General features: G+C 46.1%; 2 non-coding genes across 2 annotated transcripts; both read left to right on the forward strand.

The window, feature by feature from the left end:
• The first annotated feature begins 16,621 nt into the window (after positions 1 to 16,621).
• Positions 16,622 to 16,712, forward strand: Trnay-gua. The gene is given in 2 exon segments: positions 16,622 to 16,658; positions 16,677 to 16,712. It is a non-coding gene; the product is annotated as a tRNA-Tyr (tRNA).
• Positions 16,713 to 17,646: 934 nt separating this feature from the next.
• On the forward strand, positions 17,647 to 17,736 carry Trnay-gua. Its single transcript is given in 2 exon segments — positions 17,647 to 17,683; positions 17,701 to 17,736. It is a non-coding gene; the product is annotated as a tRNA-Tyr (tRNA).
• The last annotated feature ends 6,203 nt before the right edge of the window (positions 17,737 to 23,939 follow it).

Raw genomic sequence — 23,939 nt, forward strand, 5'->3', positions numbered from 1 at the left:
ACTGATGACCTGGTCCGGCAGAAGCAAATCATAGTTGAAATAAATTTATCAGATAGTCCGCGATTTCGCATGTCCGCAGCCGATCCATATTTCTAACCTGGTGCTTAGTTAGCACTTGAGAACTTCTTAGTTCACAGCACACTTTTCCAAATTCCTCCTTTCCTAACTCACAAGGAAGCTTGTATTGTACATAAATAATCCTTAACACACCCAGTCATTCACAAAAACCTTCATGTCTTATTATAATAAAATATTTTGAAACAAGAATTATGTATAGTTTGCACCTATAAGTAGGCCCTACAATTCCAACTTTTAAAACTGTATGATCTCCCGGAGTAGAGCACCAAAAATGCGGTAAACAAAAAATGGTAAATTACGAGTGACGCCGAGTTGGTTTAGGGTCTACGACTCTTTGGTCAACGGACTCGAAATAATTTTAGGTGTTCTTACTTTTTAGAAAGTCGCGAAACGAAGCTCAAGAAAGTCAACGAAATATATAGATAAATAAATAAATAGTTTTATTCTTCGTGCCGACAAATAACCCCTCGGTTTACATTGTGGTTCACTAAAAATACATAGTGTAAAACCTAAGAATACAGCAAACAAAAAGGTTAAATCTATAAATGTCACGCAACATTGTCATGATAAAAAAATGCATTATTTATTAGTTCACAGACATCTAGTCACGCAGATTTAACATAAACCCATCAGTGGAGAAAAAGATCTCGAGGTTAAATTTTAGTGAATCATAAGCAATTTGTATCATTGACATGAAAAGTTTAACGCTTCAAATCAGACAAGTACCTGAAACAAAAGGATATCTCATAGAGAGCCTTTATCCCTAACCTAAAAGCAAACCATGGTTACATATTTATGCACTATTTGTTTATAAATAAATATTTAAATACGTAAAGGGCTTTGGTACAGTCTCACTATACTCGACCAACACGTTCCGTAACTACAATAGTAATATTAAGAATTATATTAAAATAAAAATAATAAATAAAAAAACAGTGTCCACTGCTGCTTTTCGCAAATCTCAATCGCATTTTAATTATTTTGACGAATACTGCCTTTGTAGGAGGTTCTGTATTCGCGTGTTACTATAATCTACACCGATATTTCATTTTTGGTAACCCTCAATCCATTCAAAAAATGTAATACTACTTCACTGTTTTTTATACACCATTATTTTTGAATGACATATAAGAACTAAAAACTAGAATATATTCCACTTGATCTATGAGCGTATACTACTTGATATGACAGGAGTTCTCTAATAATGGGTCGTAATAAAATTGAAATTTAATTCTGTGTTTTATAAGTTGGTTAAAGGTAGGACTGTTACAATTTTTTTAATAAGATCATAATAAAAACATACGAGCGTTAAAGTTATTGTATTAAGTCAGCAGTCACGCTTACGATTATTATAAAATATATACTTACGGTGTCTGGACTAATCAGGCTCGATCTAAAATGGTGCGTAAAAATCGACGCCTGCACGAAGCAATTTAACCTTTTCGTCAAAGGTGCATTTCTCAAGTCCGTTTTTTTTTCTTGTACAACTGAAAAGCGTAGCTCCCTTTCTGTAAAAAATCGGGCCAAAAAATCTTGCCAGGGTCAACTGAAGGCCGCAATGACGTTGACTGAGTCGAGCGGCGGGGGGCGTTTGGCGCACGTAAGAGCCCTTTTCTCTGCGTTTTCTTCAAGCGATGAGCTAGGCAATGACGTAAGTAACCCGGAAGCCGATTGTATTAGCGCCGCTTCATGGAGAGCCGTGCACCCGTCTTCAAAACAATTACAGCTGGGCAGTGCGAATCAAAGCATACTCTGTTATTTCCGGGAGTAAGTGCGCGGCGTAATAATTTTGGAAAAAATATCGAACCTGCCTCTAAGAAGAGGTGTATGGAAAAAATATTTCAACTTGATAAATCAGCGCGAAGAATATTTAATAGTGAATTGACCCTGCGATAAATTAATTTCAAATATTAATCGCGATATAAAAGCGATATTGTCCATAAGGTGTGGCTAGGTGGTGCGTTCCTTCTGTTAAAATATTCCAAAGTAGTATAAACTTATTTTACAAATGAAACTGCACAGTCGTAATAGTTTCATAATCTCTTTTAGGTTTATAGATCAAAAACCATTTTGTCGAAGTGAAAGCAAGTCTTCCTTTGGAACATTGAAGCATCGCACTTAACAAATAAACTTGACTTGATCATTTCGATAACCCCGTGGAGCACAGAGTCTGTCGTATGTGTATTATGTGTGCGCTATGATTTGCTATGCTGGAAGCTTTGAATGGTTTCAAATGCCCCGCACACACATCACACTCTTGTGTTCTCTGGGCTTATCAGAATGATCAAGACAGGGTAACATTTCGTGAAGAGTAGTCTCTCACGAGCATGCTTTAATGAGAAGTTTTCCATGGCTTCTGCTTCTTTGGTGGCTGCGTGTAGGTCATTGAATTGTTCGTGCTCTTGAATTGCGAGGGCTAACTTGTAGTAGCAGAAGTTAGCCCTCGCATTCTTTTTCTTATTTTTTTATATGTTTTTTTTTATTCCCCTCTGCTGCTGAACGATGTACACGGCTGGTGGAGCCTTGTCAGGCGGCGTTAGATCGCCTTTTGCCCCACCAGCCAAGACTACTGAGTCTGAATAAAGTTTATTATTATTATTATTATTAAGTAATCGCCAGGGGACGAGGATTGTAGCGCGTTTTATGTTATCTATTGACTGCTCTATAAAGTTATGACGTCATACGCCCACTGCGCCCTGTCTCTTGGTACGTTATTATTCACTATGTACTGCCGCGAGTTCATTTGCTTTGTCATTTCGGAGAGAGACGCAAGGGATCGCCGAAGGTCGCCTGCGGACCAAATATGCTGGTTTAAGTATGACTTGCAGCCAACGGTCGCCTGTGGGCTAAGTACTCTCGACTAACTTTGACCCGCTGCTAATGATCCACTGTCGACTAAGTACGTTGGACTAAGTATGACTAAACACCGATGGTCGCCTGCGTTCTAAGTGTGCTGGGCTAAGTTGGCTAAACTACGTATTTTAGACTAAGTAACACTCACCTCCGACATACACGTGCTACCACAGGTGGCTGTCGGCCTCAGACCATATTGTCGCAGGTGGCATTAAACGAACAATCAATAAACAGAAAAAATAACGTTTAATGGTGTGAATTTGGCTCTGAAACAAAATAATAATAATAACAGGCGTCGTAGGCGAGCGTCGATGTTGGCGTAATAGAAGGATCGAGAGTTGGCAAAGAACAAGCTATGTAGAGCCACGCGGAGAGCTTTTTATAGAGGCACGGGTTTCGCAAACATTCGTACTAGAATGTTGGGCCTTCGAACATTCTAAACGAAATGCTTCTCGGACGTTGTAGAAATTGTTATTACAACCAAATATTAAAAGTTCCGGGCCCTCAAGTATCGAACCTGTGACATCTGCGTGCGAGACTGGTGCGTTGCCACTCGGCCAGGTACGCAGCATGACTCCCCCCCCCCCCCCCCCCCCCCCCCCCTTTAAAAGACGCGTCGCCCATATGTAGCAGAGAATAAATACAAAAAAAAAAAGAATGGCACAATCATAAGTCACTGTTCTCAGTCAGACCGCAGCTCTATCGATCGTAATACGGCTTGAGACGGACGACGTCCACCACCTTGGGTCATAGCTGGCGTCTTGTGGATGGCAGCGTTCCGTCGCAAAGAACCTCGTAGTTGGGATCTCCGAAGCGTCGAATGATCTTGTACGGTCCGAGATATCGCTTGAGGAGTTTCTCGCTGTAACCGCGGCGACGAATTGTTATCCACACCCACACACTGTCTCCTGGCTAAAAGTGGACGTCGCGGCGCCGAAAGTTACATCTGCGAGCGTCGATACGTTGTTGATTGTGTACAGGAAGCCGGGCAAGCTGGCCTACCCTCTCTGTTCCCTGTTTGACCAGATGGGCATCGTCGCTTCCGTCATCCACTGGCTCATGCGGCAGCATCGAGTAGAGCATGGTCGTCACATTTATTCCATGCAGCAGCTCAAATGGTGTAAACCTGGTAGTCTCTTGAACAGCCGCGTCATAAGCAAATGTGACGTACGGCAATACCTCGTCCTACGTCTTGTGCTCTACGTCGACATACATGGGAATAATGTTTGGTGATTGTTTTATAGAGCCGCTCCGCCTGCCCTTTGGTCTGCCGATGATAAGCAGGAATTCGACGATCGCTGGAGTGGCTCAGCCAAAGGATCTCCTGCGTCAGCTGTGCCAGGAACGATCACACTCGGTCTGTAATATAAGACATCTAGGGCACCGTGACGGAGGAGGATGGCCTCGACGAAGAACTTGGCGACTTCCAGTGCTGTTCCCACCGGGAGGGCTTCAGTCTCCGCGTATTGTGTGAAATAATCCGTGGCAACGATAATCCAGCAGTTCGCCGACGTCGACGGCGGGAAAGGCCCAAGCAAATTCATTGCTATCCGCTGGAAGGACGTCGTCGGGGCAGATATCGGATGTAGGAGTCCTGCTGATTTTTTTGGTGGCTTCTTACGCCGTTGGCACTCGCGAAACGATCGTTTGTACAGATACACGGTCTTCGGAAGTCTTGGACAGTAGTACTTGTTATGAATCCGGGCGAGTGCCCTGCTTTAGCCGACGTGTCCAGCCGTGGGATTGTCATGGCATGCTTCACATTTTCCCCTGAAAGGCTGGCAGGGACAACCAGCAGCCATGCATAGCTGCCGGTCCCGAAGTTGTTTTCGAAGAGTACACCTCGTCAAAGGACGAAACTTGACAGGAGACAAAAAGAGACTCGGGGAACTGAACTTCTTCGACCTTCGAGGTAGTCTATTATGGCGCGAAGTTCCGGGTAGTTTCGCTGAAGCACCCCCATGTCGTTAACGCTAACTGCGCTAAGCCGTTGGCCGCACTTGTGCACAATTGTCAGGTCGAATTCTTGCCGAGGAAGGTTCACGCGGGCGAGGCGTCCTGACGGATCCTTCAGGTTCGCGAGCTAGCACAGCGCGTGGTGGTCTGTGACTACACACTACACAAAGATCCGTCCGTTAAAGTATGAACGGATCTTTGTTATTTCCCAGACGAGAGCAAGACTTACATTATCGGTCGTTGAGTAATCTTGTTCTGCGTTAGATAAAGCTCGGTTTGCCTAAGCGATCAACCTCTGTGTTCCATCTTGTCGCTGGACGAGCACCTTTCCGATTCCGGTGTTGCTAGTCATTCGTGTGAATTTACGTCTAAGCTGACTGATCAAAATGTCCGAAGATATGCGGGGACTGGAGCTTTTGCTTCATTTCGTCGTTTCCCCACTGAACGTTCAGGTTGTCCTTCGTGAATTGCGTGAGTGGTGCAGAGATCTTCGCAAAATCACGAACGAAACGTCAGTAGTATGCGCACAGCCCAAGAAATCTTCGTACAGCTTTCTTGTCTGATGGCTTCAGAAATTCAGCTACAGCAGAGTTCCTTGCATGGTCAGGGCCTACATCCTAAGCACTCACGACGTGGCCAAGGAATTTCAGCTCGTCCTAACTGAACCAACATTTCGATATCTTCAGTGTCAGCCAAGCAGTCTTGCCAGCCTGAAGCACGGCTCGAAGTCGTCCTATGTGCTTGTCTAAGTTGCATGTGAACACCACGACGTTGTTGATGTAGACGAGACTGCTCTGCCATTTCAAGCCTGAACGTACGGTCTTGATAACGCGCTAGAAGGTCGTCGGCGCGGTGCATCGTCCGAACGGAATCCCTTTAAAGTCGTACAGCCCGTCCGGCATGATAAAGGCAGTCTTCTCACGATACCGTTCGTCGACCTCAATCTTCCAGTACTCGCTCTTCAAGTCCATCGACGAAAGGAATCGGGAGTGGCGCAGCCGTCGTCGATGCGGGCAGCGGAAAGACGTCTTTCTTTGTTACCGCGTTCAGTCGACGATCGTTCATACACAACCTCAGAGTTCCGTCTTTTTTCTTTACCAAGACCACTGGGGAAGCCCACAGGTTGTTTGAGGGCTGGATGATGTCGTCGTTCAGCATTTCCTGAACTTTCTTCTGAATGACTTCTCTCTCTTTCACAGATACTCAGTACGGTGGCCGATGAACAGGAAGCGCGTCGTCGTCAGTAACAATTTGATGCTTTGCAACGGGCTTTTGGCTTGCCTTTGATGACGTGGTGAACCATTCATTGTATTTGGAGAGAAGGCCCGTCAGCTGTCGTCGGTGTGGGATGGGGAGAGTTGGGTGGATGTCAAACACCGAAGTCTGCGTTGTCTCGTTCTGCGACAAAGAGACGTCTTCGAAGTCTCCGGTGATCGCTGCTCAGTCCCTGAGTTCCTCTGCTTGGCCCACGGCGGTGCCTTTCGTAAAGCGCATGGCCTCCTGTCAAAAGTTTGGTAGGAGATCAACTGCGCGTCCGTCTTAGAGCTCCACTACGCCTTTTGCGACTCATATCCCCCTTCCTAGGACCAGCTCAACGCTTCCTTCCAGCAAAGCTTCTCCGCAGATAGCTGTTTTGGTTCCGACAGGCACAACCACACTCGAGAGCGGTGGCAAGTTCACTTGGTTGGAAAGTACACGCACTGCAGCTGACGTTGCCGACGTAGTATTCCATCTGGTTTTATAACAGGATTCAGCAGCGTCAACTCGTTCGCTACCAGAGCGATGACGGCGCCGTATTCGCACAAAAAGTTCATTCCGAATATAACGTCCCTTATATAGTTCTGCAAAACGACGAACTTTACTCGACACTTCTCGCCGTGAATCTTGACGTGGGCGGTACACCTTCCAGCGACAGTAATAAGGTGCCCTCCGGTGGTGCGTATCTGCGGGCCGTCCCACGGTGTAGTAACTTCCCAGGGGCGTCGGGCGAGTATCCCACTCAAAACGGAGTAGTCCGCTCCAGTGTCCACGAGTGCCGAAGCGTCGTGGCCGTCGATGACAACGTTGAGGTTGGACACTGTTGCCGCAGCGTCGTTCCGACACGTGTCGTCGTTGGAGTGGAAATTTTCCGGCGTTCTTGGAGGCTCTTCGCGTTTACCATCTTCGGCAACACCACATCCAGGAGTTACCGCACCTAGTATTCCCGGCGGGACAGGAGAGACAGGCTGTGACGGCGCTGCCAACGGAAAGGCGATGCGGAAGGTCGGAGGGGGGGGGGGGGGGGGGGGGGAGACTATGAGGATGATGATTGGAGTTTAGCGGAAAACAAACAGCGCAAGGACAAGGACAGAGTAGAAGGCGGTAGTATGACCAATTAGCCCAATCGTCAACTATACTGATTAGAGTTTATTGGTGCAGCAGCAACGAGGGCTATAATGCGCCAAACTTAACGTATTTAGACCATATAATAACAAAAGTTTACTTTGAGGCTACAAATTTATAAATGGTATAAATATCCAGTTTGTTTTAAAAAGTCTAAACCACGGCTGAAAGGAACCAAAGGTTTATCGCCAAGCAAAAATAAGGGACGAAATGGGAGATGATCCTTAAAAAGTTCGAGAAAACATGATTGACGGAGTGGTTGATGGGACGAACGATGCCACAAAACGTGCAACACGGTCAGAAGCTCTCCACAATGTTAACATAGTGCAACATCTTCATCACGAAGCAGATAATGATGTGTCACGCGGGAGTGACCTTTTCTTAGACGGCACAGAAGAACCTTCACACGGCGTGCCCTGTTATAAGAGCTCTCCCAAGCGCCCAGAACGGGCTTGATAATGTGAAATTTGTTGTTGCTCTCTGTATCCCATTCCCGCTGCCATTTCAGAAAAATTGATTTCCTCAGAAGTGGTTTAAAATCTTGGTAGGATAAGCAATCGGATGTTATTGATGAACCTCGGGCAGACATGGCCAATTTATCCGCCTCTTCCTTGCCCGAAATCCCAACTTGAGTTGGCACCCAGCAGAACTTAATGTCCCGACCGAGTCGCAGGGCGCTATTGATCTTACCATGTAGATGTTGTTAAAGGAGGTTCTTTGCGGGCATAAGGGAGGACACAGCCAGTAATGCAATTTGTGAATCGATAAACATAACAGCTTTCATTATACTATTGTTTAGTATATGTTCAACCGCTAGTGAAATAGCATAAAACTCTGCGGTGGAAATGCTTGTCCTACAGTCAACTTGTGTGGCTTTGCTGTATGAGCGGAATACAGAGCACACTCTGAAAAAGACTACGATTTGGATCCAACTGTATAAAATTCAAGGCACTCTGCATATTTTTGTTGCAAGGAGAGGAAGTCCTGCTGGAGGATTTGTGCTGAAAGGACCCTCTTACTGTATATTGCGAGTGACCAGTCGCAGAAAATCGGGAGAGCATCCCAAGGAGCCACCCTATGAGTGTTTTTAAGCAAGGGGACCTCATGAAGGGGGATATTAAGAGATTGACAAGTACTTTGCAATGGTCAAGCAATGCTCGGCTTGTTTAAAAACAGATGTGAACTTCTGCAAGTATGAATGGCTCTGTAGGGGGGATGTTTTGGATTTGAAAATACTTTGTAAGCATAAGAGACGCGGAGGTTCTGCCTCCGTTTCTCGAGGGACATTTGATGCGAATCAGCATACAAGCGCTTCACAGAATATGTGCAAAATGCACCTGTAGCAATTCGTAGTCCAAGATGGTGTATTGGGTCAAGCATCTTAAGAGCAGATGACCGCGCCAACCCATATACTACTGCACCATAGTCGAGGCGGGATCGAACTAAGGAGTTATACAGTCGTAAGAGAGAGCGCCTATCAGAACCGCACGACATATGCGACAGCACCTTTAGGATGCTAGATGACATCAAGCATTTTCGTTTCAAATTTTTGAGATGGGGCACAAAGGTAAGCTTCTTGTCAAAGACCACACCCAAAAATTTGTCTTCTTGCTAACTGATATTTCAATGCTATTAAGATGCAAGGAAGGATCAAGAAACAATCTTCGCGCAATTGAGAGGGAACGCAGACTGTTTTCTTAGGAGAAAATTTGACGCCATTTTCATAGGCCCACCCACACATTCTATTGATTGTTAGTTGCAAGTGTCGTTCACAACTGGAGAGATTACAGGCAGACACAGATATTCGCACATTATCCAAATATAAAGAGTAAGATATTGAGGATGGCATAACCTTTGCTAGACTGTTGCATAACCTTTGCTAGACTCAGTTTTGCTGTAATAGCGATTGATTCAGCATATTGGTGCTGAATGTTTGCCTGGCATGCCATACAGGTTTTCGAAGGTATATGTACCATTCTGTCTAGACGGGGAAACCAGACCTTTTGCTTCATGAGTTTGGTTGATTTGGTTATTCCTTGACTTCCTGTACCCGCAATCGAAATATCCAGGTGCTGGAGAGCAGCAGGTAGAACGAGACGATTACGTTTCAGCAGTTCGCTATTGTCGGTCGAAAAGAGTTCGTGTATCGATGCAAAGCCTCTGCGTGCTGAGCCGCGCCGTTTAACAGGATTCTTGAGAGCAGCAACCACCTCTTGTAACTGTTGGTCACCAACCGTGGCCGCAACTACTTCCTCATTAGTCATGGCTTTTGGAAGATGGCACTGAGTAATAAAGTTGACATATGAATCTTTGATGTCAGCTTGACTTGCATCAGCATGAAGGCTCGTCAAGGGGTGCTGTGACAGATAATCGGAGGGTTTTGTGGTCCGTGCGATAGATAATCGGAGGGGTTTAAGGTTCGTGTAGAGCAGAAACGTATTGCCATCTGCCTCAAGCCACCGCAAGGATTTCGCGTTCAATTTTAAAGAACCATGATTCGGTGGGGGTCAGAGCGCGACTTGCGTACGCGACAATCTCAGTTATGTTCGATTTTTGTGATAGTATTCACCGAGTACAATGAAGAGATAAGTCAGCTGTGAGAATTATATTTTGCTGCGTCAAGAAACGCAAAATTTGGTTCTTCCAAAAGATTGTTTTTTCTTTAAGGTATCGAGGGGAGATTGTACTGTGGGTCCCCACACCCACTTGACTGTTTTTTTTTTGGTGATGAGTCGAAGAGGGTTTGTGAGGTCAGCGAGATTAAGCAGGAAGCGTTTTCTGTACTTTGCAGTGTCAAGCAGACTTCGAACTTCATGTGCAATGGTATGAGCTTCCACTTTCTGAAACGCTTCGGTCTTTTAGGATCTTCTGTGCTGCCAGAGGCGGAAAACATGTGACGAACGAAGCAGGGTTCTTTTTCTGCAAAAAGGCATTACTTTGTGTTAACGATGAGGCCGCATTCTTTCAACCTCTTAAGTGTTTCCTCTAGAGCTTGCTGATTTTCGTCTTAAGTCTTGCCAAAATACAAAGAATGTTATCACTAATTTTGAGAACTTCCGGTATTCCACTGAGGACTTGAAGGGTAGTCTGCTGTAAATTTTTGGCTGCTGCGTTGATTCCAAACATCAAGCGCTTGTAGCGACAGAGCTTTTTGTGTGTCGCGAATGTTCTCATTATTGGAGATTCTTCATCAAGTTCAAGTTGCTAGTACCGATTTTTAGGTCAAGTTTTGTGAACAAGGGTGACTCATCCACTTTCATGATTATGTCATCGATGGTAGAGCATACATGCCTCTCACGAAGGATGACTCTGTTTGCACATTTCATATCAATGCTAAGATGAATTGCTTCGGGGTTTTGTGGTGTTGTCATATTAAATGTGGAAACCCACGGAGTGGGTCCTGATGCCTTTTTAATAATGTCAAGGGCCAGAAGCTGGTTGATTTTCTCCTCTACTTTGCTTCGCAGGGCAAAGGGTATCCTACGATGAGGTCGAGCAACTGAAATAATGTTTCTGTCTGTGTGGAGATGCACTTCAAGGTTTCTTAATCTGCCAACACCAATGCATAGCTCACAAAAGGCGGTGAGAAGCGTCTTATGGAGGCTTAATGGCACTTCTGCGTCCAGGCTCTAAGAAAATGGCGTGGATGAGTCTGTTATGGCGCATGTGATTTTGATGAGGCCCAGTCTTTTTGCCGCAAAAAAGCTCAGCTTAGAATTCGTGGGTTCTTACATTACGAAGACATGTTCCTTTATCTCGTTGTCTTTGCACGTGAGTGTGGCATTTACTTTGCCGATGATGGGCAAAGGAGGGTTTGACCCACACACGTAACTGCGAACTTCTGCCTTTTTGAGTTCAGCGGGAAATCGAAGCTCTTCAATACTATAGGTCCCGATAACTAACACTGAAGCACCTGTGTATATTATGAATTTAATTAGAGTGATGTCGACGTGTATGCAGGTTTGTGAGAGCCTTCAGTCAAATATTTGTAAAATGGTTCCCACAGCATTAACGCTGACATCAGAGCCTGACTTGTGTGAGAGTTGAGATATTGGTTTGTGGGCTCACTGACAGAACATGATGTAGTGGCCTATTCTTCCACGCGATCTTCAGGATGATAATTTGGCAAGACAATTTACTCGTCCTCTATTATGGGACCAATGACCACCGCATTGGCAACACCGAGGAGAATGGTGTTGTGCGCCCTATTTAGGCTCCCCGGGCGTTGGTTAATGACGAGATTATTGGGTGTTTTAGCCGTATAATTCTTAGCGTCCTCTCAATGCTTGCTAGCAACAGCATGCACAGTCGCATTGGATGACTCCTCCATGGCTACTGTTGGCCGCTCAATATCGTCGGGGATTCGAGCTTGCTTTAGAAGCGATGGTAGGTCCAGGCCCTGCCTTAGGCGCGGAGAAGTTGTTGCAAATATGATTTGATTCTTGATATCGAGGTAACTGTTGGCGAAATAATAATTTAGAGCAAGAAGCCGAAGTCGGATGGAAACTTGACTTTACGGGCTCGCCCTGGAGTTGCTTTGCCTGTGAAAACAGGAATGGGTCAAATGCTGTATATTCGTTCGTAAGTTTAAAGAAAGTGTCAAGCTTTTCGTTGAGATTTTTATATGTTCCCACGGTTGGGGTTCTTGTTGATTAAGAAAGTGGGACTGGTCTTGGGTTGTTCTGGAGATCAGGGAGTGTCTAAGAAAGTTCATTAACTCGTTCTCCCGCATTGTAGAGCCGAAGTGCGCGTTTGCGCGTGTCATCTTTCACATTAAATAAAATGATGCATTTTTTTGAAACGAGAGATTCATTTTCGCCATTCCGTTCCGAATTTAGAAAAGGTCAATGGCATCTAAATCAAATGGTGAGAGAAAACTTGGAATAAGCGTCATTGTTTGTGGTCTGGTTGCAGGTTCAAGTGCGGAGCGGAAAACGTTTGGAGTAGCAGCGTCGTGTTGTGAGTTCGATAAGGAAAGTTACTGGCCGGGACTCTATTGGACGACAGTCTGTAGCGCCCTCCTCGCCAATGTACACTTTCAGATCTCCCGAGGTGGACTGAGTGTTACCGCAGTGGACAGGATAAAAGCGTGGCAGCCATTCCCGTTGACTACCTTCTATTGACATTTCTTTTCCCCATTCCTAATATACCGTGGCCAAAAGATAACAAATTCCACAGCACGTACAGGTCCCACTCCGTTTATACGTGGGCAGGGTGAGCGGAAAGGTTCGCTCCACCCGTGCATGTCCAACCTGGGCTGCCCATGCAATGCCCTTGTGGGTACCACTTCGGCTAAACAGAGGCAGAGTTGGCGCAGGGGTGTGCTTCGTGGGGGAACCGCATGGACATTCCTAAATTGGGCTGTTCATGCGACGCCCCCGGGGGTTCCACCTCGGCTACACGGAGGAGAGTTAACAGAAAGGTGGGCATGCCCTCCTTCGGCTGCATATGCAAAGCCCCCGTGGGTCAAAACTCGGCTATACGGGGACAAGGATATCGCAGATCTGGACCCTAAAGGGGTAAAGCGCGGCCCAACTTGCACTACCTGTGCAACTATTAACATTTCACTTTGCGCTGATATTCCCAACATTTACTTGACGTTCTGAACATCCAACAAAAGCAATCGGTTTAATTTGATACAAAATCACCGAAGATTTATTATATGCGGGGAGAAATCTTTTAGCTAACTTACTATCAGGGTTGGGCAGAAATACTCAAAATAATTTGGAGATACAAATACTGGGGATACATTAAAATAGTAGCTAAAATACTGATACTAAAATATATCCGAACAATTTATCGTGATACGTATCGGAAATACATTTCAAATAGAGACAAAAAGTATTTGGAAATACAAATACAGGAATACATTTTAGTAAGGGCGGAATTACATATACAGAAATACTGATACTGCAATACATTTTTCTAATTTGTTTGAGACGCCAAATGAGATGAAGCTTGAAGTTTGAAGTGGAAGTTTTTGATCCCGAGATTACTTTCCGGAAGGCTTGGCACTATGCCTTGAAGGTAGTGGTTTCGGACTGCGAGGAGTCCTCAATGGGCTCAAAAAAAAAGAACGTTCCATCTAGGACTGACCGCAATCCTTCCTCAGACATCCTGTCTGTCTGACGAGGCATGCGAAGAGACTTCGAACTCTAGATAAATTTGATGTCACCCTAAATCCCGTCAAGGCGTCACAACGCCCCTGTCCAATAAGAATGCCCGTGTTAACATTTATCTCATGACTTCACGGTGGAATCAACTTGTATTCTTTATATGTAGGTGTGGCCTTAAACATGAAAATTTACCACGCTGTTGTATGAAAGGACAATATGTACTTTCGTCGTAGGTTATCTCGTTGAAGATCGTGCAGGCAGTGTTATTTGGAATTTATGAGAATTGTGGACCACCTGAAGCATCCTGGAACACGTGTCTTATCGTCTGTTACGGCTGAAAAAAACGATGCGATAGCATTCCTGTTGCGAAGGTCCTTTCTGCCGACCCTCCGCCACCGACGCATGAATTGCAGTGCTCAAGACTCGCCTTGCATGGACCAAACAAAGACCTCGTGGATTGCGACCTTATACTGGCGGCACAGGTACGAGCTCTCCGAGAAACAGCGCGCTTGAGACGAGTCGCAGCTGTACGGAGTCTGGGTTGGCACCGCGAGGCCGCGTCTGGCTTCCTTTCTGGGTTTCGGATCGCCAGAGCAGCGGGTCACGTTCACGTCGGCTGGTGACGTACCCTTGAGCAGTGCAATATTACGGGCGCAGCCGCAGACGCATTCGAATATGGGTTGAACTTAACTGCGTGAGTCATCCTACAATTTCAAGCCAACCACCGCCCGGCTCGTGCTGCAACGGACTATGAATCAGCTTTTCCCGCTGGATGAACTGTGCACGCTAAGGCAAGAGAGACGGTTAGCAGCGGGCACTGGATGCCAGCAAACAATGACCCAAGAAATCCCAACCCGACTACTCACCAGTTCTCAGAAGAGAGAAGAGGAAGCATAGAAAAACAGTTTGGAGAGTCGAAAGGAACCTTGGTCGGCATACTAACAATTCCCCAGCACCACCTTGACCCTGGTGCCCTCAGAAAAGAAAAAAAAAATTTTGGGGGGGAGGAGGGAGGGGGGGTATTTCCCAAGAAATGTAACGAAATACATTTCACCCTGATTGTATCGCGATACAAAGAAACATTCCAAATGCATTTTCATACAGGAATATAGATACTGGTGAAAAAATTGTACCGCGATAGAGAAATACAGATACGAAACGTATTTCTGAAATACTATCGCGATACATGTGTACCGCGATACTGCCCAACCCTGCTTACTATGTAGCATACATGTTAAAAAAAAGGGTCTTACAAGCGGTGTTTTTTTTTTGTTTTTTTTTTTTACGCAGGGTATTTGATTTGAGGGTGAATTCTAAAGACGCTTCTTGGAATGTCGCATCTGTTCTAAAGCTGGGTGTTTGTTTCCGGCTTAGCTGGCTATGTATCCCAATTGCCCGTCCAAGAGGATTTTGTATGAAAATATGCACAGGTTTTGGTTTCATTTTGTGCACTCGAAACGCGCAATCGCCCAGGGTCTTGCTAGAGACATTTTATTGATATGTGAAAAAGGTTTCAAAATGGTAACAATTTTTGGAGTGTTGTGTTCTCCGTCCCATTTTCCCCGCTCCTGGGTTGCCACGGCAGTAGTAAACCAGCCAGCTTACACTCTTGTTTTAGTTTCAAAAATTTTTCCAATAGGCGCACGCGTAAATTTAAGCATGCTTAATTTGGACTGCACTGGGATGCCCCACACACTAGGGAAATAATTAAATGACCTCGAACCAGATGCCGTTCCCAGGGGGACCTCATTTGGGCTGCCCACGTCGGCCCACTGTGGGCCCCACCAGGGCAACCCATTAGGGCTGCCTGCTTAGGCCTCCTGTGGGCCCTACGACGATGGCTCTTGTTTGCTGGTCAAGTAGGCGCCCTGTGGGCCCCACAAGGGGTGCTCGAGTGGGCTGCCCAAGTAGGCACCCCGCAGGTCCTCCAAGGCAGCCGAGGTAGGTTGCCCAAGTGGGCTCCATTTGCGTCCGACTTTCAAAATTGATGTGGGACCCAAGTTAGCAGACCAAGTGGGACACTTAGAGTAATAATTTAATTATATGAAGTCAAAAACCGATTTCCTGCTGTGAAGATGACGTGGTTTACTACAACTAGCCCACGAAGGCTTGCGATATGGAAGATTCTAAGTACCTTAATTCAAGCTAAAGTAACTAAAACCAGAAAGTCCCATGTTCGCACAAATCATTAAGGCGGGCGTCACGGGGTATCAGTCTTAATCGTGCACGCGCAATGTACCTCCCTAAATAGGCCTCTTGGTATGACATTATGTGACGTCATTCATTTTTTGTGCGATTTGTAGATTTTGCAGGAAAATATCTGGCTTCTTTTGAAGTAAGACTTTATATAAAACGAAACTACTCGGCATAACGCATCGGAGTATAAATTAGACAAATGTAAATAAGTTGAATATAAAAAAAAATTCCAGACAAAGCTGGAGAATATTTAACATCTTCAACCCAAAATGGCGACAAGAAGGTGGCAAGCAAAACACATGAGGTTGTGTGTGTGCTTTTTGTTTTTAGTTCGGCTCTCCGTGCAACAGCCACATACTAAAAACATTATTAAACATACTTTTATGCAATATTTATTCAAACTTTTTATCCGGATTCAGTCTGTGACGGGAATGGGTGTTAATCAAAAGTGTACAAGGACAACATACGATAAAATATACAATTCTAAAAAATCACATCCAAAGGGACAACTACTAAAAAGCAACTCCGCAGCACTGAGAAACTAGAAAATGTATGTTTATATTCTCGCTTTTTGCCGTCTACCACTGGTTAAATATATATTCACCCTCAATAAAATACTTTATTTACCTATATAAAAAAAAAAAAAAAAAAAAAAAAAAAAAACGTTTGCACCCTTGTGACATGTAGTGGGGATGTGCGCAAAGTCAGACCAGAACGGCTCCCCGAAGTGGTTTCCTAATGACGCATCAGAACAGTTTTCGAGCAACACAGGCTCATGGCACGCATCTTTATTTTTATTCGAAGTGAATCGTATTTCCAGGAGAAAACATGTGTTACATGCAATTCGATGAGAGAAGGCGACGAGACTTCCGCCGACTCGAGAATTTGTTTATAGCGTCAGATCTGGGGTTGCTGGGCCTATATGCGACCTTGTTAGACAAACTGGTTTCGCGCAGCTCTTTATGCAACCCTCTCCTCGCGGTAGACCAAATAACCTATATTTTCGCTTGGGCAGGAAAGTGCGAGTGGCCGTCGTGTACCCGTCGATAGCTCAGTTGGTAGAGCGGTGGACTGTAGAGGCTTTCCCGTGCGGACATCCATAGGTCGCTGGTTCAAATCCGGCTCGACGGACGGTTTTTTTTTTTTTTATTAGTTCTTTGTAGACGACGCGAAAGCCACTGTCGGAGTTCAAATAACGTACACCACCGACAATATGATGGTGAACGCCGGACCGTCGACCGCTCTCTGCTATCAGCGCCATGACGCGGCTGCCGTGGCAGCTGCGTCATGGCGCTGATAGCACGGAGTGGTGGACGGTCCGGCGTTCATCTTCATATTGCCGGCGGGTGTACACATGAGAGGCAGCTTTGAATCGTAAAAAAATTATGTTCATTAAACGATGTGGAGTCAAATGCTAAAAGCTGCCATAAGTATGTTCTTTAATATTTATTTTTCGATGCTGTTATTCTAAATGTTTGGTTGTTATAGGAGTGATTGTCCATCAGAATCATAAAAAAAACCTGACACATGACAAAACAAAAAAGAATGATCAAAAATCAATAATAAAACGACGAATACCGATATAAAGTAGACACTTAGAGCTGCGAATCAACAACTGTATGTTTAGAATCACGGTTTCTCCCTTCCACAGCGGCTTTAATTAATATATGCTCACCTCGATGTAAAAGTATTAATTTAGCTTTATGAAGATAAATTTGCCCTGTCCTCATATACATTAAGATTGTGCGCAAGCACGCCACAGTTTTCTCCACACAGTGGCTGTGTAACGACACCATCGGAAAAGCTTTCGAGCACCGCATGCTCATGTCTCCGATTTACTTTTTACATGCATCAGTATCATGCATGTTCCCAAATAGAACAAATGTTACATATGTGGCGACCTGGGAATTCAAATGGTGTGTAATATCTGAGGTCGTTGCGCCTACCTGGGATATTGTTACGCAAACAAGTTTCTCGCACCTCCTTCTGCAAGCCCTCCCCTGACGGTAGACGGAATAACCTATCTCTCAGCTTGCGTACGAAATCGCTAGTGGCAGCAGTGTGCCCGTCGATAGCTCAGTTGGTAGAGCGGTGGACTGTAGAGTTTTCCCTTGCGGACATCCATAGGTCGCTGGTTCAAATCCGGCTCGACGGAGGAAAATTTTTCTTTCTTTGCATATTTTGTTTTGGCGATAAAGAATTAAGTAAATTGACATGATCAAAATAGCGCGAACTGGACAGAGTAAAAAAAGACCAGGTAGGACAGGACTGGCGCTGACTTCCAACTAAATTTATTGCATCATCCAACCAAGCAATATCTGACATCGCCTGTGGACAAAAAACACAAAAATTGTGATACATTATGATATATGTCTATCACGCGCGATTTTAATCATATCTATTACCAATCACCTAACCCAATCAAAATTCGTATATTAATTAAATAGGTTAAGCATGCCTATAATAAAACGTATGGTATGTGAAATAGTGGGACAGTGCGACAAGCCATTTATAGAAGCTTTTCAGAAGCTTTGTATAAGTGCCGCCTTTACCGAGCTTCAGTTTCTGTTTCTTTTTATTCTGTTCACTTCATCATAACACAGCAGGCAGGTTATTGCCATTTCTGATTCTACTGTGTCCTTCTCCCCATCATTGGCCTGTGTAGAGGCTCATCAACGCCAGTTTTAGCGACTCGGAATCTTGGTAAGCCAAGAGAAGGTCAGCAATGACGGCTGTAATCTCGCCCGTGCGCGAAGCGTCTATATTCGTTTCACTCGGTAAGTATAGCCGGGAAAAATTGAACTAGTGGCACGAACACTTTGAACTCTAGCGCCATCCAATAGGCAAATAAATTTATTTGAGATTTTACCCCACCAAGGATACGTTAAAATTCAACATGGCTGCCGTTAGTAAAATGGCACACCGAGGACATCTGCAGGCAGCCGAGTTTTGTGAAAGGAACGATGGCAGTAATAGACCCTTTACAAAAGTCAGCGCCGCGTAGCACTGAGCAAGTGAACTACGCGTGTCCGAACATGGCCTCCAAAATTTTTCGCAGGCTTTGCTTCGGCCTTTCAACCCTCGGCTTCCCAGCACAAAAAAACCAGCCGAGTCAGTTCTCTAGAGCTGCGCATGCGGCGCTTAGAACCAAACCAGAAACGCAAACAGAATCACTTCAAATCACGCCAAGTGTGAGACCGCAGTATCAAGCTTGCATCTGCATTCTTCTAATCATCAGAATAGAGAAAGCTAAGTCGATCTTTGTTGATTCGTAATTTGTATTCGCTACTCCGATCTTGCAGCTGTTTCGCTGGATGATCCCTCAGAATGCAAGATCGGATGAGGAAGCCAGGTGGGCGTAAAATGTGTTTTTACCAACGTCAGGGAGCCATGCGGACCAGTGGCCCACACCTTGTCTTCGATCGACAGGGTGGTCATACTGCTCGGTTCCTAGCTCGATCGCAAGCTGGAAGACTTCAGAGCACGCTTTCGCGAATACCGCGAAGACCCTGGAGCGAAGACCCTGGAGCTTACCAGGGGGCTGCCGGACTCCCTGAGTCGCCGGACATGTGGGTGACTCTTCTGCAATCCGTCAACGCAGGAAGACCTCGCCAGGCGCTCGATACCTGCCTACTAGAAATCAGCAGTCTGGCGGCCACACGAAGATCACCTTCGCGGAAACTGCTGCTGGCCTAACGATGGGAGAAATCTCACCCTCTTCAACCGCAACATCGACCCTTCACCCTCGTCCACGTGCTCCATCTAAACCATCATCACCATTTCTTTTAAAAGTGTGTATGTGCAATACCACCTCGTTATCATTGGACGCGGCGCCATGGGCCTTCATGGTATGGGCGACTTGCCTTTCTGCGACGCCGCGGCTCTCCTGATCCGACGTAAATCACAATCACTATTTAGTGTCTGTATATATGTTTAGAAGAATGTAAGTGCGCAGGAGAGCTGGTGGTAGCTAGTCATGTAGTTTAGACCCTCAGACTATAATGCAGAAAAGGAAAAAGCTTTTAGTCGAAGGAACAGACTCATAAGGGAACATCTCAGACTCAGCTCAATTTGGGACGTTGCCTTCTGTGCCTGTTCCTTTGACTAAAAGTGTTTTTTTTTTCTTTTTTCACCACAGTCTCAGGCGTTAAAAAACATGATTGACTATATTTTGACTCACCTTCTTGATGTTGATTAGCTCATCTACCTTTTGTTTGCTGAAATGATTAGACGCACAGATCGTTTGAAATCAACATCGTGGGCATTTGTTCACCTTTCGCGCTCCGAAAACATGACCCTTCAAATTTCGATCAGCCTTTTTTCTCGCCAAATGTTTGTGTGTTGCGCCGAGAGGCGGGGAGCACATTTCGCGCTGCTCCTTAATTCCGTAAACCGACGATAAGGGTGATGGTGAAAACTTGCGGCTATTTCCTTGTGTTATTCCCTTTAGAGTTCTTGTATAGACGCTTTAAACACGCACCTGATTGAGCTGCCACAGCCGACCTTCACTTGTCGTAGCGAGATGCCGAGCCGCTGAAGCGGGCGTTGACGAGCCTCCACAAATGCCTATGCTGGGGACAAGGACAGAGTAGCACCAAAAGTGTCAGACCCCTGTCCTGCTGTGGCAATGATGAAATAAGGCAAACGTACCAAGAGGAAACAAAAAAAAAAAAAGCTCGAGGTACACTTAAGCATTTCTTATTGTGAATGCGAAAGCAAGCAAGCCGCTCGTCCGCTCCCTTTGTCGTCTGCTGCGTATTAGCGCGCGCGCGCTTCGGGATGTAGGAAGCCATGGCACAGCGCACAATGGGAGCCCCGTCGACGCGCGCCAGCCAATGGAACCGAAGCCGATCGCGGAAACTTGGAGCCATTTTCGCGCCTCAAACTGATCATGTCAGCTCGCTCCATGAGACAGTTAACGCTTTCGCATTAAAACTGAATGTCGGTTATGGCGGCGCCCATGCACAGCTAACTGAAAGCGTCTATAGGCTCCTTACGGGAGCCAGAGTTGCGCGTCTGTTTTCCGCGTACCGCCACTTCGCGATTCGCCGACATACGATCACGTGAGGCGCAGGATAAAATTCTGGGTAGGAAAGTAGATGTTGCACGCGCCCCGGCGTAAGCTACCCTGCTTATGAGTGCGCCGCGCGCCTCGAGCGCGCGGCGCCGATGTTCGCCGAAATCAGTCACGTGAGGAGCAGAATCAACATGCCGTGCCGTCCGGCGGCCGTGAGAGTGTCGCGGTGTGCAAGCACGCTGGTGACGGCGCTGTGGGGCAGAGCGCGGCCAGCCGAGGGCTGACAGAGGCCTGGCGCTCGCAGCACAGATGCTTTATTGGGCATGATAACTGTCCTGTTATTTTATTGTTTTTGTCTGCTCCATTGTGAGAAAAAATACGCTCCATCCTATCGCACACCCCTGTGAAAAAGCGTGATTGGGCGAGCGGCAGAAGCTTATATTCAAAGCGCAAATGCCGTTTCGGAGAGGTCAGTTATTTACATACTCTCGTTTCTTCCAATTTTGTTGCGTTTTGTTGTTATAGAAGAATTATTGTCCATCTCAGCTTACATTCCAGCATTAAAAAGATAGTGCAACGATATTCCCTTGGAATGTGTTTTACTTTACACGGTCTTACTGACACTAGTGGGACCCAAGTATGCTCGCACTCAACGCCACTAACCAAGAAACTCCTTTGTTGCGATGTAATTTTAAGGACAAAAGTGAGCGTTTTCATTTAATCTCTCCTTCGCGAAGTTTGATGACGTAACTGGTGGATCTGAGTACCCCCAGTGCGATATTCGTATGCGGCTCATAGATTGGACCCGAGCATTGCGTGAGCACTCGATTTGGGCTCGTGATAATCAATAGACCGACAAGCATTCGGGTAGTAGCCCGTGTCCAATCGCGGCAATGACGTCAATAAACGTATACTAGCAATGTCAAAACCTCAGCGCGTGTCCTGTGCTTTGCCAATCCCAGCGCGTGGTTATGATCAACATTATCGGTATATAATCGGCTCCGGACTACGTGGCCGCTTGTTTTGGCTGCGAGTTGAGGGTGTGAACGCTGATCGTTTTTTTTTTTTTTTTTAATGTTTTTCTGCAACTTCTTATGCGTGTGGTGAAAAACGAACGAGTGTTTCCTCGGTCATTAACGCCAGGGATTCGTTCTAGGCGGTATTTTTGCAAAGTACAAACATAGTTGCATCGCCCTATTAATAAATCAAAAAGCAAATTGTTGTTTGTATGTTTATACTGCCGGAAGTTAGTCTGCATTCGCGGGCGTCTGGTGTCTCAAATGTTGATGAGCATATTGGCCAGTACGGTACAACCGCTAGGCTGGGTTCTTTAACGTGCATCACGCAGTAGTGATACATGACCGCACGCCGGTACGATTCTCATCCTGATCGAAACGGGCAGGGGTGGGGATTGAACCCAGGTTCCCTTTGTTCTGCAGAGCGAGCTTTCGCTCCACGTGCTCCGAGCTGGTGTGCGCTAACCCCACCGGCCACCGACCCCCCCCCCCCCCTTTTTTTAACAAATGTTTATTAAGTTTAAAAACATAAGTAGCAAGAATGAAAAAATTTAGGTATATACATATGCAAGAGCAAAAAAAGAAAGTTGCATATTTTAAACATTGCATTCATTGACCCATGTGCAAAGTAAATCAGTTAAAGGTTACATCATTGTTAAAGAGTGCAATAGCCTCAGCTCTGGGTGTGTATTACACTCGAAGATCTTAGAAATATATTAGAGTGAAGCACGTCAGAAGGCGACGGATAGTTTTCTCAAAGCATAAAAATTTAGTGCTACCTTCTGACTTTTCACCAGTGTGTTTCTGAGATCGTTTTCTATTTAAACTGGCTCTAAAGTTCTGATAGTCCAGTCCAATTTGTCAGCAAAGTGTCACCACGCAGGTTGAGGTACAGTGTGCACTCTGTCATGTCTACTTTTGACCCCCATAGCGCATGTAGGCCTAAAATCATGATTATCTGCATCAGGTCAGTCAGCGTCCCTTTTGTCGTGCAGCCGTAAGAATTTCAAAGTACACCAACTAATTGACTCTTCAGGTCCTCGTGGCCGGACAGGATGGAATCCTGCTCGGTGATGGGAGCTTTGGGATATAAAGATTTCGTTCGCCTCTTCCTCCTCCTCTTTGACTCTGCCCTCTCCCCTTGAGATGTGGAGCCAGGATCTAACGAGCACAGAATTTCTTCTCCCTTTTTTTTCCCCAGGCTTCTCTTTGCCGCTGGTTTCATCCATTTCAAACGCCTCTTCCTCTGACTTCATTCGCTCTTCAGTTTGGTCTTCAGGGACAAGAGCACTGAACGAGTTGGTGATCACAACATTGCTCACTGTCTCCTTCATTGCAGAGCGTGACGACACCGACCCGTTTTTGCACTTCTCACTCCGTGAGGCTGCCTCTACGTGGGCTGTGCTCTGAGTGGTGCTGACCTCTGGCGAAACCTTTGTTTGTGCTGTTTCTTCTACGTCCATCAAGTATTCTGTAGGAATCTGGAGAGATGCGGCCGTTCGGTTGGTGTACGTCTGAATGCAGTCTTCGGGATCGTTGCCGAATTTTCGGCATTAGCTACACCAGTGAGCACGGCACTAGCCTCGGACGTGTTCGAGTTGCCTACATCGCAAACATTGCGGTGCTCTGCCAGGCACGGAGACAAGGACGGCTGTTCCCAGACTCTTGAGCTGATGCAGCAAGCTGTCTGCAGTCACCCCTTCGTTCAATTCAATTGGCAGTATTCTTGTGGTCGTCTCTACTTCTTCGAAGCCAGCGTAGTGCCACTTGTCTCGAACGATGCTTTTTATTTTTCCAAACGTAGAGAGAGGGCGCTACGAGCAGCGAAGGAAGCGGACGCGCCTCCCCTGCGCTCCGCTAATTATCGCGTTTTTTTCGGCGACCCCGGATCCTGACTCCAAACTTTTGACCCCGCAAGCGCAAGAAGGTGCCCAGAAACTGGTGAGCCCACGTTCTTTTGGGAAATCCTCGCACAATCCTAGTTCTGGGCGGCTGAAGCTGAGACCGACTGCACCGGGGAGCTAAGCCTAACCGGCTCCTCCACCACGCCGCGCCCGAGCCGCCGCTGCGCCGACTCCCAGCCCTAAGCGGCGGCCACGCCGACGCCTCAGCGAGATCGTACGGAAGTCCAAGTGGAAGGGGATTACATTTCTCCGTCCGAAGCCGCATCGGCTGACTGGCGTACGATCCATCGCCGCCATTGACAAATGCAAAATGATTCCCTCGCAACCGCCACCGCCAATTCGTCGCTCGTGAAGACAACGATGAGCCCGGACCGCCCGCCGACGCCGCCGGCCAAAGGCCAACCGCGACCGGCAAAAACGA

Source organism: Ixodes scapularis, unplaced genomic scaffold (genome assembly GCF_016920785.2).
Source record: "Ixodes scapularis isolate PalLabHiFi unplaced genomic scaffold, ASM1692078v2 PGA_scaffold2__306_contigs__length_199485367, whole genome shotgun sequence".
In the NCBI taxonomy this organism is placed as follows: Eukaryota; Metazoa; Arthropoda; class Arachnida; order Ixodida; family Ixodidae; genus Ixodes; species Ixodes scapularis.